This window comes from Octodon degus, unplaced genomic scaffold (assembly GCF_000260255.1).
Source record: "Octodon degus isolate 3935 unplaced genomic scaffold, OctDeg1.0 scaffold00152, whole genome shotgun sequence".
NCBI classification, from domain to species: domain Eukaryota; kingdom Metazoa; phylum Chordata; class Mammalia; order Rodentia; family Octodontidae; genus Octodon; species Octodon degus.
This window is the reverse complement of record NW_004524728.1, coordinates 4,394,524-4,414,114: the sequence shown is the minus strand read 5'-3', so window position 1 is coordinate 4,414,114 and position 19,591 is coordinate 4,394,524. Positions and strand designations below refer to the sequence as shown.

Genomic DNA, 19,591 nt, shown 5'->3' with positions numbered 1-19,591 from the left:
CAGGCAAGAAGATAATGATTTAAGGAGTAATTTTACAGTCATATTTCTGGGCTTCTTCTCCAACTCATCAGCCTTTAGTTCTATCGTTTGCTAGTTACAGGTTTGTGATAATAATACGCTGCAGGCCCCAGGGGTTCGCCTCAGTCCTCATCATCTTCAGCGGGACAGAGAAGTAAATCTGTGATTCCTGAATCCTTGTTAGACTTAGACTTTAGCTCCAGAAGGGAAAAATTGGGGCATTTGGTTCCATGAACCCTCAAATATTCCACACATGCTGAAGACACATCTTTAATGAAAATGGGACATGTTAGCCAGGGAACAGAGAGAAAAAGATTCCTCTCCTTAAAGATTTCCAGAACAATAACTATTTTTGAAAAATGGTATTAGTAGGATGGGTGAAAGAGGAAAGGAAAATGGAAAAAAGAAAAAAAAGCTTATCAGTTATACTATTAGTGTCCCTTAGCTCATTAAACAGGAAGGTTTGTGTTAATGTTGATTGGAGAAATTTTTATTCCTACATCTTGTGCCCTTAGCAACTACTTTAAAGAGAACAACATGCAATACGGTAAAACTATTGCTACTCTCCTAGCGTTTTGCTATGAAATTTTATTTTGATTTTTTTCCATAGAATAAAAATACTTTCAAAAAATTATATTACTGACCCACTTGTACCAGCAAAAGGGAAGAAAAGGAATTTTCCATAGTTTATAAGAGATTATACTCAAAATGACCTTGCATAATATATAACAACATGCTACACTCGTTTCATCAATATCATAACTCCCTTTATTTGTCTTATTCATCTAGTGTGTGGCGAATACCTCTGCAACAGATATAATGTAGTAAAAAGAAAATTATGTTCTAGTTTTAAGTAAAGCAGTTTATTTTAAATATGGCCTGAAGTGAAGTAAGGAATTTGAAAAATACAGCAGAGAACAGAATGCCCCTATTTATTCTGAACAACATTCAGGTGATTGAATTTGATGGAAACTCTGACAGCAAAGGTATCTGTATGTAAAGATAAATACAAATAGATACTTTCAAGCTCTGTTGATCTAGTTAGTCATGACAAATGGACATTTCATTGTGCATATACATTGTACATATGTTGGGCACACATCAGTTTTATGTATAATAATGAGTAAAACATTGATTAATAAATCACAAAAGGTTATCTATGTAAACATACAATAATGAAGCTAGTGATTTTGATGTTCTTTAGAGTAAGATGTTATTACTTATTCATAATTTATATTATTAAATCATCTAAGTATTACAATTAATATTACAATTTTGGTAGTTACCTAAATTAAGTATAGCAACGTAAGTAGTCTCATAGCACAGTATATTTTCATTTGTTACAACATACGTTTGTCATAATATTATAGCACAGTTTATTTCACTAGGAAAAACAAACTTAGTCCAATCTTCTTGATTTAAATTTTATACTTTAGTTTTCTCCTCCACTCTGCTTAAGGATTTAAATTATCAAGTTTTGACATTAGTTTAAATTCATCTAGCTCTTGATTAAAATGCACCTGAGGAGAAAAAGTTAAAAATGATGTCTTGGAATTTATTGATCTGTTAATTCAACAATTGCTCTTAAGGTAGAAAAACTAGACTGTATGGCTCAAACAAAAAATCTAAGAAAAATACCCAAAGATAAAAATCAAAATCATGAACAAGTAGACATTCGGCTGCATCTTGATGGAATGAAGTAAGGAATTTGAGAACACAGTAGAGAGCAGTGTTCTTATTTATTCTGAGCAGCATTTGGGGAACTTACTTTGATGGAACTCTCATAGCTATCTGCATATAATTATAAGTACAAATAGACACTTCCAAGTTTTCAATGCTTATTTCACAATTGGGCAATGTTGATTTATCCACTGATGAATTGATAACTTTGTTGCACATCTGTAGAGGTGCACATCTACACATTGTAAACATTCAGGCTTCTGCTTGATGGAATAGTCCACACTTCATCCATGTGCTCTGATGGGTACCAGCCCTAGAGAGTGCAGGAACCCAGAGCTTACAGTACTTAAAGGCCCATAAGAAACACAATATAAAATCTTATAAAGTTTCATTACAATGTTATATATTCAAATTATTTAACAAATTTATGAAGAGTCACTAATTATACTAAAAAGAAATTAAAATTGTATATGTCTCTTCTAACCATCAGCAAACAAGGAAATAAATAAGCAATCCTATAAGCAAAATTGAATGTGAAGTAAAAATAATTCTTTTTAAATTCTAGAATGAAGGGCCAGCTAGATAGCTTAATGGACTAAAGTGCCTACTTAGGAAGACATAGGGACCAGGTTTGATCCCCCAGCATGCCTGTTGACCCATCCCTGTGGCACGCTAAGGCAGTGCTTAGGAGGCTGCAAATAGGAAGATCACTATGAGTCCAATCTGTGTAGTGAGACCCTGTAGACCCTGTACTAAATACATTAAAAAAATAAATAAATTCTAAAATGACATCTTAATGAATATACATTATGGAAATTCCTATTATGACAGCAATAAAATTTTATCAGATACTGTATTATATAATCTGTAAAATTCCATAAATGAAACAATATAAACAAAATCCTATAATGGATATGATTTATAATACTCAATATAAACTATATCTGAAATTTCTTACAAAAAAAAAAAAAAAACCAAAACATGAAACCTAGTGGGGACAATGCAGAGCAGGGGAATAATATGTCAGCCCTATAAGAAAAATATATAAATGCATGAAAAAAGGCAACCTAATCAATATTTAAACACACAGGAAATTTATTTTTTTAACACAGGAAATTTAAGATCCTCTGCATAATGAAAATGATAAACCTTTAAAGCCATTTTTATTACCTCTAATCATTAGTTCTTGATATTCTGAGAGGTCTAGAAAACCAAAGAAATAGTCCCACTCCCAATTTCTCTAACAATTAGATTTGGCCAAGTGACACTATTTTCATTAAGTTATGAGCACAAGCCTTCTAAGGAAATACACAGCGTTGTGCCAACAGAACTCTGCATTGTACCCTGAACGAGATGGGTTGTTCCACACACACCTCCTACTTCCCTTATTCACTTTTCTTCATGAAGCTGGAACATAGGGCACCTCTGCTTACCTCTGGAGCATTAAACGAGAGAAAAATAATCTAGAGTTGACTTCTCTGTGAGGAGGAGTGCAAACATTGAACATGCAACCAGATGTGAAGCAATGGTGCTGAGCATGAACAACTCTTTTACTGGACATTATTTCCTAAACAATAAAGCACATTAATTGTTTCCATAGCATTTATAGTGTATTAGGTATAAACAGTAATCTAGAAATAAGAGGATGTGTGTAAGCTATGTGCCAATTCCAGTACACTCACTCTAATGGGTGAGAACAACACTATTAGTACAGTTGTTGGACTGTACAATGTGTAACATATTTGCTTTGAATTGACATAAAAATTTGCACAATTTTTAAGAAAATATTTTACAAACATTAATCAATGTAGATGATAATGTAGATTATAGGAAACCTATTGTGGTAAAAATCATGATGACTAAGTAGAGCAATATTCAAAACATTGTGTTCACAGTTTAACAGAATATTTTAAAAATAAAATACCAAAACAGATCATTAAAAACTAGATGGCACATACCTGTACAGGCAAATATAATTACAAAATCTCCAATTTTTGAAAATGTGAATTTTTAAAAACTTTTTATATACACTAGACCCCTCAGATGCTTTTAAAATGAAAAGCATGTAAGTCTGTGCTTCTAAATGAAAGATTTGAGTAATATAGGAAATTACTAATATGTTTATCTCCAAATGGTAGATGTTATGGCTTGTGTGTAGGTGCTCCCCAAAGCCTCATGCAGTCGGGGCCAGGGAGATGGCTCGGTAGAATAAGTGCTTCCCTGGCAAGTGCAAGGGCCTGAGTTCAATCCCCGGTTCTGGAAAAAAAAAAAAAGCCTCCTGCAGTCATAGGTGGGATTTTCTCAGAAGTGGCTGGATCCACACTGCGTAATGCTCAGATACATTCTTGGCGCAATGCTAGGATCAAGGGCTCTAGGATTAAGGGTGTGAGTGCTGCCCACACTAAGTAGCCTTCATAAGGCATAAGGGGAAGAAAGAGTGTGGTTGGCCCTTGCTGCTTTGCTTCCCTCTTCCCACCATTCGTTTCTCGTCTGTGACACCCCCCTATATGTCATGCCACCATGGCTTGGAGCCATCTGATTACAGTCTGAAACTTCTACATAACTGTAGAATAAATAAAATATATAATAAATAAAAAAGTAAACTTTTGTCCTTTAACTTTGAGAGTCAGCTATTTTGTCTCAGCTATGAGAGAAGTAACTAAGTCCATGTAACTAGGTAACTAGAGCTGTAAGTCACTGCTTCATCTGTTAATTCTTCCTATTGTTTTACTCTACAACCTGCTGAACTATTTTGAAAATCAATTAAAATAATTATTTACAGCCCTGGTCCAGCTGAATAGAAATAGAAAAGTTGTTAAAAATTTTTCATGTTCATATTTCTAGCTTATTTTTACTGTCTAACTTAGTCCATAGTCATGGAATCATTAATATACCTATCAAAAGTATGCTATAGAAAAATATATCATACAAGTAATCTTACTCAGAGTGAAAATACTTCATTACAGCTTTCCCAAGAGATGACATACGATACAATACAGAAGCTTACTTTTAAATATTTATGGTGGGCATATAAACTTTAAGAAAAACACAGTTTCCCTTTTCTGATGTAATATTTGGAAGAGAAAAATTTCAAAATCTTAGTCTTTTAAAATATTAACCTAAGACAGAGAAAATTAAATAAAAACAATTTTATATCTAACATGATAACATGATATATGTGTATAAATATAATATTTTAGAATAAAACATTTGAAATTATAGTGGACATTTTAAATTGATAGTTACCCAATGTTAGAGAAAATTTACAGCTCAGAAAGGAATAGCTAAGGAGTATAAATTTACATTATTTTGTAATAAGAGTGAGTTAAAAGTATATTATTTTTTTCTAAAAAACAAACCTTTACACTTTTACCTTAAATAGTACATCATTTTATTTTCTTGTGTTTAGACAATAAATTTTAATCATCATATAAATTTTATGTATGCCTTTAAAATTATATACAATGCTTCTCTACTTAAGAATTTACATGCTAGGTATATATCTTTTAGCAGACACAAATTATTGTAAAACACAAATTAAAACCATTCCGTTTAAGATGCTGGAAGTATATGCAGTGAAAATAAATGTCTTTTAGTCAGCCAAATCAGCTTAACAAGAATTTATTGAATACCTTATATGCATCCAGTCAAACACTAGCTATTCAGGATATAGACTACATAGGAGGTTTGACTTCCCTAGAACACTAGAACAGTGTTTCACTGAATAAATATTCATTGTACAAATGCACATATTTCACTGTATAAATAAATTCTTTACAATTACACTATCATGAGTCACATTGATTGAAGAACTGAGAGCCTTACTGAAGAACAAGAGACCCACAAATTTGGAACAATTAGGAACTGGTTCAAAATAATTTATAGCCAAGTGATAGCATGAATTATATACATTGTTACCTAATTAATGAAAAGGAGAAATTAGTTTATGAAGGGAGAAAATCTCATCAAGCACATGAACTTAGGCTAACAGCATAAGGGAGAGAATGATGTTGGGTAAAGACTGATGAACATAGCTGGAGAAGAACATGAAAGGAGTGGCCTAAAGGCGGTGTGGCCAGGATGCATGGAGGCAAAGGAGGCAGGCTTGGGTACTTCAGAATTTAGAACAGCAAGGAATGAAAAGCCTAATAAAAGTCACATATATTATTTTTATCATGTCCTAGATAAGTCTGTACTAATAATTTGAACTGTAATATTATATCAAAGCCATGGAGGTAGATGCAAATAAATCCTAGAAATGGCAGCCTTACTTAACGAACAACAGGAAGGGAGAGTGAATAGACAATCTGATCAGAGAAATGAAACATGACTGATAAAAAGAGGTAAGTCCATAACTGAAAAATATAACAAATGCAAAAAAAAGCCACGTTTAAATTTGATTGAAGTTTTAAGAAAGAAAAAAAGAGATTGGAAAGTTATTAGTTTCCTGTAATGAAGAAAAAATTATTAAGCATACAGTCATATATTAAAATGTTTTCCTGCATTCAAAATTTTTACAATAGCTTTTTCTAGACTACTGATGGTCAAGAGTTCTTTCTAACAAAAGATGGCCAAGGTGATGGAATATCACTTCTGTGGTTAGGGTACAGAAGTCTGTAACATGCATCACACCAGAAGATTTTTCCTTCTTGGCTTTGATAAAAACAAGTTGTCACATTAGGTACATCAGGGCAGTTTATTCGTCAAGAAATTGAAGCCACCCCCTGCCAGTGGTCATCTAGAAACCAAACCTGTCAAGTCTTTAGAGGAACCGTTATTCCTGGATGACATCTGGATTATAACCCTGTGAAATCCTCTGGGAAGGAAATTCTCGCCACACTCTGTGATTATTGGAAAAAGAATGTTGTGATGTCAAACTTGAATTGTTTTGTTTTTTCTTCTGGTGATTCATACAATTTCTACCAACCACTAAAATTATACTCTGTGTAGCTTCCTCTCCCACACTGACCCCCATGGTTTATGACATCAGTGGGGGAAATAAGACATTCCCTCCTCTTCTCCATGGTATTAGCAGCAGGTAAAGTCAATGCTGGTCAATGTCACCATTTGCTGTTTTGATCATTGTATTGGTTGATACATTGTGTCAACTTGGGAAGTTTAGGAGTTTAATTAAGTGACTCATCAGGGAGCTAGTGTTCTTACTCTATAAACATCCTCAACCTGTGCAAGAGGAGGGCATGCACATTGTGTACACACCCACTCCAGGGTAGCTTGCTTGCAACATAGGGAAGGGAGAGATGCTGGCTAGAAGCCACAGCTGCTGCCCTTCTCTGCTCTTTGCTGATTTCTGCTGCCATGAGCTGCTGCTCTCTGCCATGTGCCACTCTGCTTGGGAGCTATCTGAATATAGACCGAAACTTTCACAAACTGTAAGCTAAATAAACCTTTCCTTACTGAATTTTGAGTGTCATCCTCATGCAGGGTCCATGCTAATCTTCTCTGCATCCTTTGTTCTAGTATATGTGATGCCGAAGCGAGCGCCTCACTCTGTTCTCAAAACCTAAGTTTTCATACTTGAAAACTGCTGCAGCTGTAATGGCCTTGAGTTTTGTTTTTGTCCCAGCAATAATGAGTGAAAAGTAACTTGAGACAATAACCCAGTTTAGCGGGTCTCCAGAACTTCCATCTTCCCACAGGCGCAGGACTAGAGTTGTTTTCTATTCACTCAAATTGCTTTCTAAATTACTCAGTCTGGAGAAGCCTCCATGATGAATTGGAAAAGAAAGCATGTGGGAAAATTCATGATAAATTCAAAGATAGGACTAAAGCAACCAATCCCTTCTATTTAGGACTTCTATGCATCAGTCTGGGACTTAAATTGCAAACAGTTACAGTGCAATTAGCTCACAGGATATGAACATTTTATATTAATAAATGATTTGGATCTTCAAGTGTTGGAAAACATTTTTCATAAGCTCACCACAAAGTTTTACCCAAATATGATAATGATAAAAAGTGGGCCTTGTTAGCACTAGGAAAACACCATATCACTGTAGCACACCTGTCTTGAAGCAACTAATGTTTGTGAGCCCTTATTACATGCCACATCTACATATATTCAGTCATTTGATTCCTATAACATATATAAAAGTTCTATTATCTCAAAGTTATACATGGAGAAAGAGGCACAGAAGTTAACACTGCCTAGGCTTCCAACCTAGGTTACCAACATGGGCAGTTTAATTTCAGAGTCCTTGTACTCAATCGATAATAAGCACTGATTACCTTTTCCACAGGTAAAGCTATTCACAATGTAAATTCACAGTCTATTTACATTACTGAAACTTAAGCATTGAGGGCTTGAAGATTTTAAGTATTGCTTCAAATATTATGATCTCTCATATGTGTTGTAAATATGATGACAAAAAGAACATCTTGAGAAGTTCTAAAACCAAAGATTCATCTACTCAAACAGTGAAATTCAAATAAACAAATATTTATAGTCTTCATTTCTATGAGATTTCTCCTTCAGCTTATTAGTAGTGACTCTTGCCAGAGTTATCCTTGAAAAGAAATACCCAACCCGCTCCTCGCTCATGGCTTGAATGCCAGTCAGGATTGCTGTGTCAGCATTTTCCAACTACCCTACTTAGAGTTTTTCTATTCTTGTTTCTCATTCTTTAATAACAAGAGTGGTTTTATTAAAGCATAAATCAGATCATCTTCAGAGTTCTCCAAGGACATCTAAAAGTAACTCACATGATTGAAAAAGTTACACTATGACCTAAAGCTCCCTGAAGCACCACCTCCTCCCCCACTCTGTTCTTTAAAAAAAAAAATACAGAACGCATCACGAATTTGCGTGTAGTCCTCGGAGCATGCTAATCTTCTCTGCATCGTTTCAATTTTAGTATATGTGCTGCCGAAGCGAGCACCTCACTCTGTACTTAAAACCTAACATTCCAAACTTAAAAACTGCTGCAGCTGTAATAGCCTTGAGGTTCATCTTTGGTCACACTAGGCTTATCTGCTATCAGGGCCTTGGCACACGCTATTAGCTACTACTGGAATGTTCTATCCTTATAGCATCGCATGTCTATTTCCTTTACATACTTAAATCTCACCCTCAATTACACCCTGAGAATATTGTATCTTCTCTGTGATTTATTTTCTTCACAGTATTTAATTCATTCTGTCTTATTAGGTTCTTCAGAAAATAACTTTATCTAACTTATTATTCTAATTCCCAGCCTTAGAGAAAAGCCTAACTTCTAGGAATTGTTCAATGTATTATTGTTGGGAGACTCATTCAGTGAGTGAGTGAATGAAGGAATCAGTGAATGACATAGAGAGCAGGATTTTTTGTTGTTCTTGTTGGAGGGCTCGAGATTCTGAATAAAGTAAGATGCAATGTCAGTCCTAAACTCTAGAGATCTATCTTAACTTTTCTTTTCAAGAAAGTAAAATATGACTGGAAAAATGAAAATCAGAAGTTAAACCAGTGGTATGTATTGGGAAAAGTCTTTGGGAAGGAATGTGAAAATCAAGGCCCAGAGTTCAGAGGGAGCTGAAATCTCCAGAGGCACAGGAAGAAGAGTAGTTTGATTGTTGGAGAAACATGCACAAAGAGACCAGAAGTGAGGCTTCAGATGAAAAGTAACCAGGAACCTAAGACTGCAGACACAGCTCTTATTAGGACCTTACCATGACAGAAGATACAGATCTAAAATTTTAGAGGAAGAACTTTGAATGATTTTAAATATAGCAATGATATAATCACATTAAATAGTGTCCAAAGCTTAAACCTAAATTGAATCAGATAGTAAAAAGGACAAATATAGCTCTATGAGCTGATAGTTTCTATTGAACTTGTGGGTGCTTATTGGTGAATGGCAGCTTCTTAGAAACCAGCATAACAGTGAGTCTACAATTTATAATGTGTTGCTAAGAGAGAAGATACGACGCTTGTCAAAGAGGTCAGTGGTAGGTCAAATAGCATTCTTCCTTTATGCCTCTATATATTTTTTCTTTAAATTTTTTAATCACTTTATTGAGAAACAAATAGCTATGAGACAGTTTCAAAACCAATTAATAGGACACTTTCAATAATTAATAAATTGCATATTGTTATCTTCATAGTGGTTATTCATTGTATAAGATACAGACTTGATATCCTGTCTAAACACTGTTAGTACAAATCTTTCTTCTCATTGAATTAAGAGAAAGTAGCTGTATATCTATCCTATTTTGTATATGCACATACAAAATGGTCCTTCATTTGTATTCCCTTTTTTGTTTAGTTTTGTCAGAGAAGGGTATTATATTGCCAGTCAAATATTGTAGGGGCATGAATTCAACAAAATAATCCAATATAGTCCAGTAGCCCATAATAGTAGTAGGTTAACAGTAGACTGCCAATGTCAGAAGTTGCTGACTTGAACCATTTACAGCTCAGCATATTAATATGGCTTTACTTTTCATACATTGTTATTATACTTTTCTGCTGGATGGTTAAGACCAAGATAAAGAAAGACCTATACAACAAGAAGTATAACTTTTGTATCTGACAAGTTCAGTTAAATCCCTTCAGGATTTATCCTGAAACCCTGTACTATACTTTGTAGATCTTTTGTCAGTGTCAGCCGTGTGGATGAGTCATGGCCATTGCTTGACCAATTTGCTCTCTGTGAAAGCCTGAGAGAATGTATTCTGTCCATGTGACTTTCCTTAGGCATACTGTACATCATCAATCACTTTCCTCTCTAGCCCCATAATCTGCTTGATCAGAAAATTTGGGACATCACTGAGTTACAGGATGTTACAGTACAGGTTAAATTATGCCCTGAGTCCTCACTGAACTTGAAGGGCTAGGGAAAAAATGTTGGCTTTCCTTGAAGCCCTTCTTTTTCTCTAGCTTTTGGTCTACAAATGTAAGTTGTTTACCCTCCTGAAGAGAAGCTTAATGATATTATTACCCTATAACATAGGCAGTTGAACTTAACCTCACTTTCTATCTCATTATCAAACATCTTAGACATAGCAAGGAACAGGTATTTTCCATCAAGTATTGATATGTTAAACTATAAATCGCTACAGAATGTGAAGAAAAAAATAAAAAATAATTAAAAATATTTTTAAAAATTGGAATAAACAATTATGTAGTTTTACACAAAAATTTAGAAATCTATCCATATACAGCATTGTAGCAGGTCAGTCCTATAACATTTTTTTCTTATCACTTGTTTTCATTTATTACCCATTTTTTTAAAACAAAGATTTACTTGAGAGACAGTATAGCAGTAATTAATATGACAGAACAAGCAGTACGTATTTAGAAGACCAGAATGACAGGCATTCCAAGCATGACCCTAGTATTACGCATTGCTATTCAGTGCAGTTGCTTAGTTCACAGGTATCAGTATATATAGTTAGTCAGGGTGAGAATCCTACCAATTAACTGCTAATACCAAAAACCTGCTGATGTTTCTCAGAATCATTACCTTACCCATTGTGTTCTTAGAAATGTATGATTTTTCCCTGTCATGTTTCCTAGCTTTTCTCCTTGTCCTTTCTTCATTGTTTAATCCTTAAGTTTTCGTGTTCCATTTAATTGTGTTACACGTTTCCCTTTTTATTTCTTCTTTTGAGTACTTCCACTAGGGACACTATGTGATATTTACACATGTGGGTCTAGTTTATTTCATTTATGAATACATCTTCAAGTGGCATCCACTTAAAAGTAAAGGCTTTGAGTATGTTATTCTTTGTAGCTGAGTAATACTCCATTGTGTAAAAATAACCACATCTTTTTCATCCATTTGTCAGGTGACAGGCATCTTGGTTGTTTCCAAAATTTGGCTATCACAAATTGTGCTGCAATAAACATAGTTGCACAAATATCACTATGATATGACATTTTCAGTTCCTCCAGAAAAATTCCCAGTAGGGAGATAACTGGTTTGAATGGGATTTCCAGTACTAGTTTTTTAAACAGTCTCCACACTGATTTCCATAATGGTTGCACCAGTCTACATTCCCACCAGCTGTGGAGAAGGGTTCCCTTTTCCCCACATCCTCTCCAACATTTGTTGTTGGTTGACTACTTGATGATAGTCATTCTTTTTGGGGTGAGATGGTATCTCAGTGTTGTTTTAATTTGCATTTCACGGATGGCTAGTGATGTGGAGCATTTTTTCATATACTTACGCACTTCTTTAATTTCGTCCTCTGAAAAGTGTGTGTTCATCTCGGATGCCCATTTCTGGACTGGGTCTTTAAATTTTGGGGCCCTAATGTTTCTTAGTTCTTTGTAAATTGTAGAGAGCAGACCTTTGACTGAGTGCTTATTAGTTAAGATTTTTCCACATTTGTGGGTTGTTGGTAATTTCTTTTGATGTGCAAAAACTTCCCAATTAGAGGAGGTCCCAGTTGTTAATTCCTTCAAGTGTTACATGTACGATTTGAATTTGTCCATGAACTATTTGCCTTCCCCTACGTCTTCAAGCGTTCCTCCCATTTTCTCTTCCAGGACATTTACTGTCTCTGTTTTAATGTTTAGATCTCTAATCTATTTTGATTTCAGCTTAGCGCATGGTGATAGACCTGCGTCAAGTTTTAGTTTTCAGCATGCAGAGAGACTGCTTTTCCAGCACCATTTGTTAAACTGGCTGTTTCTTCCAGAAAGTATGTTTGGGCCCTTCGTCAAAGATAAGGTAGTTGAGTGTGTTTGTACAGGCTTCTGCCTCTTCTATTCCATTGATTCTCAGGTCTATTTTGTTGCTAATACCACACTGATTTTATAGTATAGTAGCTTTGTACTATAATTTTAACTCAGGAATTGTAATGCCTCCTGCCTTGTCTTTATGCTAAGGAGTGCCTTTGCTAGTCTACGTTTTTCATCTTCCAAATAAACTTCAGGAATGATTTCTCTAGGTATGTCAGGTATGTTGGTCGTAGTTTGATTGGTATTGCATTAAATCTGTACAACAATTTTGGGAATATGGCTATTTTCACAATGTTCGTTCTTCCTATCCAGGAGCAGGGAATATCTTTCAATTTTATCAAATCCTCTACATTCTCTTTTTTTCAGAGTACTATAATTTTCCTTGAAGAGATTTTTGACTTCTTTAGTTAGATTAATTCCAAGGTATTTCATTTTCCGTGGTGCTATTGTACAAGATATTATTTCTCTAATTTCCCTCTCAGGGTGTTCATTATCTATGTAGGGGAATGCTACTGACTTTTGGGTATTGATGTTGTATCCTGCTATGCTACTGAATTTTTATATCAATTCTAGTACCTTCTTGGTGGAGTTTTTTGGGTTTTCCAAGCAATGTACATGTCATCTGTAAATATTGATAACTTAACTTCTTTTTTACCTATTCTTAGTACTTTTATTTCTCTCTCTTGTCCAATGGCTCTAGCTAATCATCAAGAACTATATTGAATAGAACTGGTGATGCAGGATATCATTGTCTTGTACCAGATCTGAGAGTAAAAGATTTCAGTTTTTCCCCATTTAGAATTATGTTAGGCATTGAGTTGTCATAGATATCTTTTATCAGATTGAAGTATAGGGCATCTATTCCAATTTTCTGTAGGACTTTGAACATAAATAAGTGTTGAACTTTGTCAAAAGCTTTTTCTACCTCAATTGAGATGATCATGTGGTTTTTGGATTTGGCTCTATTGATATAAGGTATTACATTTATAGATTTGTGTATATTGAACCATCCTTGCATCCCTGGGATGAATCTTACCTGGTCATGGTTTATGATCTTCTTGATGATTTGCTGTATTCTATTTGCTAAAATTTTATTGAGGATTTTTGCATCTACGTTCATGAAGGAGATCGGCCTGTAGTTCTCTTTTTTTGGTTGTGTCTTTCCCTGGCTTTGTAATCAGTATAATACTTGCCTCCAGTATGATTTTGGGAGGATTGCTTCCTTTTCAATTTCATTGAAGAGTTTGAGGAGTATAGAGATTATATCTTATGTATATTTCTTATGGAAATCCATCAGGACCTGGACTTTTCTTTGTCAGTATTTTTTTATTACATTTCATAGTTCATTGGCTGTTATTGTGTTATTGAGCATTGTTATATCTTCTTGATTCAGTTATGGTAATTTGTACCTTTGTAGGAATCTGTTTATTTCTTCTGTGTCCTCTATTCTTCTGTTTCTCCCTTTTTCCCTGGGTTTAGTTGTTTGCCCTATTTAGTGGGTTCCTTCTGTTCTCTTTCATGGAGTTCTGATCATTTTTCTCCCTCTCTAGAACATCTTTTAGTTGTCTGTGTAGGATTGGCTTTGTCGTCAGGAAATTCTTTAGTTGTTCTTTGTCATGGAAGTATTTCACTTCTCCATCAAACTTAAAGAGAGTTTTGCAGAATATAGTAATCTGGGCTGGAATTTGTTTTCATAGAAAACATGAAGTGCTCTGCTCCATGCTCTTCTTGACTTCATGTTTGGTGAAGAGAAGTCTGCTATTATTCTGATGGGTTTTCCTTTAAATATGACTTGTTTCTTTTCTCTAGAGGCTTTCAGTATAATGTTCTTGTGCTGGATTTCTGGGATCTTGACTATTATATGTCTCAGTGTGTTTTTAATTGGGTTGAAGTTAACTGAAGTTCTGTATGCTTTGGTTACATGAATGTCAGAATGTTTCCCCATATTTAGGAAGGTTTCTGCTGTGACTTCTGCCCCTATTCTTTTTTATATCTTTTATCTTGACTCCTTCTTTCTCATTAATGCCTATTATTCTCACATTGTTCATCTTTGCATGTCTTACAGTTGATGAATTATTTTTTTTTCCTGCATCCTATTTGTTTTAAGAGATCTTTTCTTAGCTTTTCACTAGCTGTAATGGCATCTTCAAGATCTGAAACTCTATCTTCACTTTCACTCAAACGGTTTTGCAAACTTGTGATTGAGATTTTAATTTCCTCTATATCTCTTTGACTCTGCTTCATGGGATCTATTTCCTTCCTATATTGCTCATGAAGGATTTCATCATTTTCTCATCTCTTTTTTTTATCAATGTCTTCTTGAGAAGCAGTTATTAGCTCTTTCATTATAGCTATCCTTTTTTTTTACTTCAGAGATTATTTCTGATCTGATTTCCTCTATATGTTTCTGCATTTGATTCTTTACTTCAGATGCTATTAATTCATAGATTTTTTTTATTCCTGAGGTTATTTTTTATCTGAGTTCTTCTATACCTTTATGTAGTTGTTTCTTTACTTCAGATGCTATTCATTCAGATATTTCACTTGTGATTCCCAATTTCTTCTGTGCTAGTGTTCTGTACTTGTTCTGGGTGAGCTTGGGGCCTGAGATTGCATTTTGCTCCTTCTCTTTGTCATTTCATGTAGCACTGTCCTCTGATCTTTGATGTAGAGCTTTGGTGCAGTTATAACATTAGCACCAACTGAAATTCAGGTGCAGATCTACAAAGTTTGAATTCATCCAGTTGTGCCTAGCTTGGGTCTGGCTGCTGTGCTCTGCTCCTTCCTTCTGCAGCACTTGGATGTGAACTTATTGTTCCGCTCTGGCAAGATGTTCTGCTCCTGGATTAGCTGGGTGCTTCTGGCCCCTAGCTTCTCTGCAGGGATGTCAGCTGCAGACTTTCACTCTCGGTCTGTAGGCCAGGCTGGGCTGGGTCTGGAGAGGTCCAGAGAGTCGGACAGAAAGTCTCACTCACAAGTGGGCCTGTGCTGAGTCCTGAGGAACCCAGCAGGCAAAGGGAGTTTGGAAGCTCTCCAACACACTTACAGGGCCTGGGCCCGGTCTGGGTTTGGAAGGGTCCATCAGATGCAGGGCAGCGCGGAAGCTCTCCCATACACTCACCAGGCCTGGGCTTGGGTTCTTTTTTAGCATTTTTCACAAAGCATAGAAACATTATTTTGCTAACAAGACTATTTCATTTATAGATTGCTATCAATTTTTGTATCTGCTTCCATAGAAAAATTCAGCATTATTTTTCTTATTTTGCAGGAGCAATATAAACTACCCACAATAAATTATATCAAGATAATTCCATGATATGATTCTGTAAGACCATTTATTCCTTTAAGCAAAGATTTGCAGGAACCAATTTTTATTCTTGGATATTTTTACTTAGTTTAAATATTTGTATTTTAACTTTCCTTTCCATAATACTATATTTCTCAGAGGTAGATGTGTTAACCTATAGATATTTGATGTCCATTGTAGTTCCTGATTCTTTAAAAGATACACATGAGAATTCTACAATATAGAAGGTGTTGTTGTCATAGGTATATGAAATAGGGATATTATTATTTCCTAAAAAAATAAAAGCTAAGGTTTTTGGAATATATAGACAATTGATTTATATTATTCACTTCATTTTTAAAGTATGTCTAATCAATAAATTAACTCAAAATGGATCAGAGATAGAAACATAAGACCTGAAATTATGAAACTACTACAAAAATCACAAGAAAAACTTTTCGAAGTATCAATCTACACAATTATTTTTATGCAGATAACCAAAATTTCAACAAAAAGAAAAATACAAAAATGAGATTATATTGAACTTAGAAACTTCTGTATAATGTAGGAAACAATAATCAGAGAGAAGAAATAACCCATAGAATGAGAAAATATACTAATTATCCAACAAAATATTGATATTCATAATAAATAAGAAACTCAAAGAGCTCAACAACACATAGATAACCTAATTTAAACTGGGCAAATGATTTGAATAGACATTTCTTAAAAGAAGATATGCAAATGTCCAACAAGTACATGAAGAACATCATTGCTCATCAGGAAAATGCAAATCGAAATCCCCATAGTATAGCCATTACTCTATAATGACTTTTAATTAAAAAGACCAAAAATAGTGGGAAAGGATGTAGAGAAAAGGGAGTTCTTTTATAGTGTTACCAGGGATGTAGATTAGTATAATCGGTATGGAAATCAGTATGGTGATTCTTCAGAAAACCAAAAACACAGCAGTCCTGGACAAATACACAAAAGAAATGAAATCGGTGCATCAAACATGATGCTGTGCTGACATTTTTGTTGCAACATTTTTCACATTAGCTGAGAAAAATAATTAAACTAATCAAACTTGTGTTCTTTAATAGATGACTGGAGAAAAAAAGTGTTGCATATACACTCCACGGGATATTATCTAGCCATAGTAGGGGATGAAATCCTGTGATTTTCAGCAACATAGATACAATTGGAGAAATACTGGTAAGTAAAACAAACCAAACAAGACAAAACAATGACCACATGTTCCATTCATGTAACAGCTAAAAGTTTTTGTTCCACAGAAGTATTAAGCAGAAAAATGGTCCTTAGAGTTTAAGAAGGAAAAGAAGGAAGATGATGGAATTGGATAAATGATACCAAAATTCAGTTAAATACAGGGGGAGGTACTAATGTTTAAGATTAAAGTAGGTTAACTATGATCCACAAATATATATTGTATATTTTATAATGAACTAGGAGAGTTTGAAGGTTTCCAACACAAAGAAATAATGATTGATTAAGATGATGGAGATGCTAATTACCCCGATTTAATCATCACACACTTAGTTATCACACTATCTCCCGCAAACACACAATCCTTACACGTTAAAAGAGTTACATAATATTTGCCTATGGTTTAAAGTGCATTAATCAAATAATCTGATCATCTCTTCACTTTCAGTGGCATAACCCAGGTTTACCAACACATTATGTGTTTATATGTAGCAAGGCGCAGACGCCGGCCCATGTGCGCCACCATTTGAAGGCAGAAACAATGTCTTAGGTTTCTTTGCATTATCAGCACTTCAGAAAGTGTTCAGCAAGTCCTTGGTAGACACCAAACATTTAGACTGAAGTAGCCTCAAGAAAGATTGATATTTTCCAGCTGCATTCTAATATTTGCAATTTATTTAAGTATCAGTAACATGTAATGTTGTGAACTGATTCCGTATTTATGCTGCCCGGACAAGTTAGCAATATGTGATACTTAAAAAAAAATATTTTCTTCTTTTCTTTTTGCAGCTGTATCTTTTATTTTAGGGAATAGTCTATGGGATATTCAGGGTCTCACTACTAGAGCAGACTCATAGTGATCAGCCTGTTTAGAGCCTTCCAAGGGCTGGGATTACAGGTGTGCACCACCATGCCCAGTCTCAATCAGTATACCCAGGAGGCAGGGCCGGCATGGCAGGCCTGGAGATTGAACTGCCCCTGTGCCGGCCCCTGTGCCTGCTTGCAGACGCTTTAATCCATTGAGCTATTTGGCAGGCCCACAGGTGTATCTTATTCTGTGTATTTATTTCACCAGTACTTGTGATTCCCTGATAACATGCTTCAGAAAAAAAAAAAAATCTTGTTTATTTTGTTCCAGCCACCAATTCTGCTGACATTTAAATATGGTACAATTTAAAGCATATTATTATTAACACTAAAGCGTTGTAAAAGTAGGGCAGAAGTCTACTTGAATTAATACATATTCTTATCAATGCAAATATTTTTGCATTATGAAAATTAGTAGAGGTGCCGGGGAGATGGCTCAGTGGAATAAGCGCTTCCCTGGCAAGCGCAAGGGCCTGAGTTCAATACCCGGTTCCGCAAAAAAAAAAAAAAAAAAGAAAAAAAAGAAAAAAGAAAATTAGTAGAGTACGAAGTGAAAGTTCTAGTTTTAAATGTTGCTTGCTTATTTTCTGGGTTGGATTTTTCCCTCATATTTATTCAGTTCCATGTTTGTGGAAAATGATACATGAATATGGAATTCTATCTATGAAGCAAATATAGAACATATAACCTTGCTCATTTAACTTTGTAACTATTATCCCCAACCCCAATATTTAAGTTATGCATTTCTTTGCTTCTTTGTCTATCTCTCTGGTGCATTTCTTCCTATGTTTTATAGCAGCAACCAGGCCGCAAGCCCAATGGATGCTGCAGACACCTTTGGCTGACTAGACAAAAATAATACATTTCTTCATAAAAGAAGAAATGTGAACCAGCAGTATAGATGACTGCTCTCCACTCTAGGTAATTAAGAGTTAGGCTTATATAAAATATACCATCTTGCTTTCCAGGACAGAGAGCAGGGAATGTGATCTAGTGCATGGAGAGCCACCTGGGAGTCAGCAAATCCAGATTCCACTACGACCTCCACCACAGCTGTTCTCTGTGACTCCTGAAAATTTTAGGAATCACTCTATTTCAATTGTCTTCTCTGTAAATTGGATATACTACTTATCCCCTACACCTCTCAACAGAATTAGAAGATCTAAATGACTTACTACCTGCAAGTTTTATTCCTGAAGAGAAGAACTACATGGTTCATGATAGCAATGTTTCAGTTTAAACAAAAATAAATAATTCTTAGATCATCACAATTTTTTTCTACCAAACAACAAAGAGAAATCCTTGCACTATTTTTTTCATTTTCTCATTTTCAGATATAGGCAATGCAAGGCACAAAAGAGGTGACAAATATATTTCTATTCAGTTAAATATCAGTATAGTAGCAATTATCATTATCTATATAGCAATAAAGCCAATGGCATCCTTATTAAAGCTTAAAAACCTTGCTATCACTAATAAGTCATTCTAGATTTCATATAATTAATCTATATCATCCACAAATGAGCTCCCAAATTCTAGTGACCTAAAAAGGTCTAGTTCATATCTTTTGTGCACACCATTAAATTATTAAATATATATATATATATATATATATATATATTTCATTGATAAAAAGGCCTCCTGTTCTTTCTGTCAATGAATGAATAAAGGCAAAGACAATTTAAATTTTACAATCAATTTTCATGTTAAGTAAATCCTTATAATCTGATGCCTGGGAAACAAAATCACATTAAGAAATTTCTCTGAAGTTGGGAGAGACGTTTTCCTAATGATGCCCAGCATAAATCACAGAGACAAAATAAATAAAG

The 19,591-nt window shown here is 34.7% G+C and overlaps 1 protein-coding gene, 1 non-coding gene and 1 pseudogene across 2 annotated transcripts in view; all 3 read right to left on the bottom strand.

The window, feature by feature from the left end:
• Nkain3 (sodium/potassium transporting ATPase interacting 3) overlaps window positions 1–19,591 on the bottom strand; it is a 713,236-nt gene that overhangs the window by 558,768 nt on the left and 134,877 nt on the right. The gene's annotated exons all lie outside the window — the stretch shown is intronic.
• Window positions 7,096–7,200, bottom strand: LOC111812929. The gene has a single exon (XR_002818293.1). It is a non-coding gene; the product is annotated as a U6 spliceosomal RNA (small nuclear RNA).
• LOC111812928 lies at window positions 8,494–8,594 on the bottom strand (annotated as a pseudogene).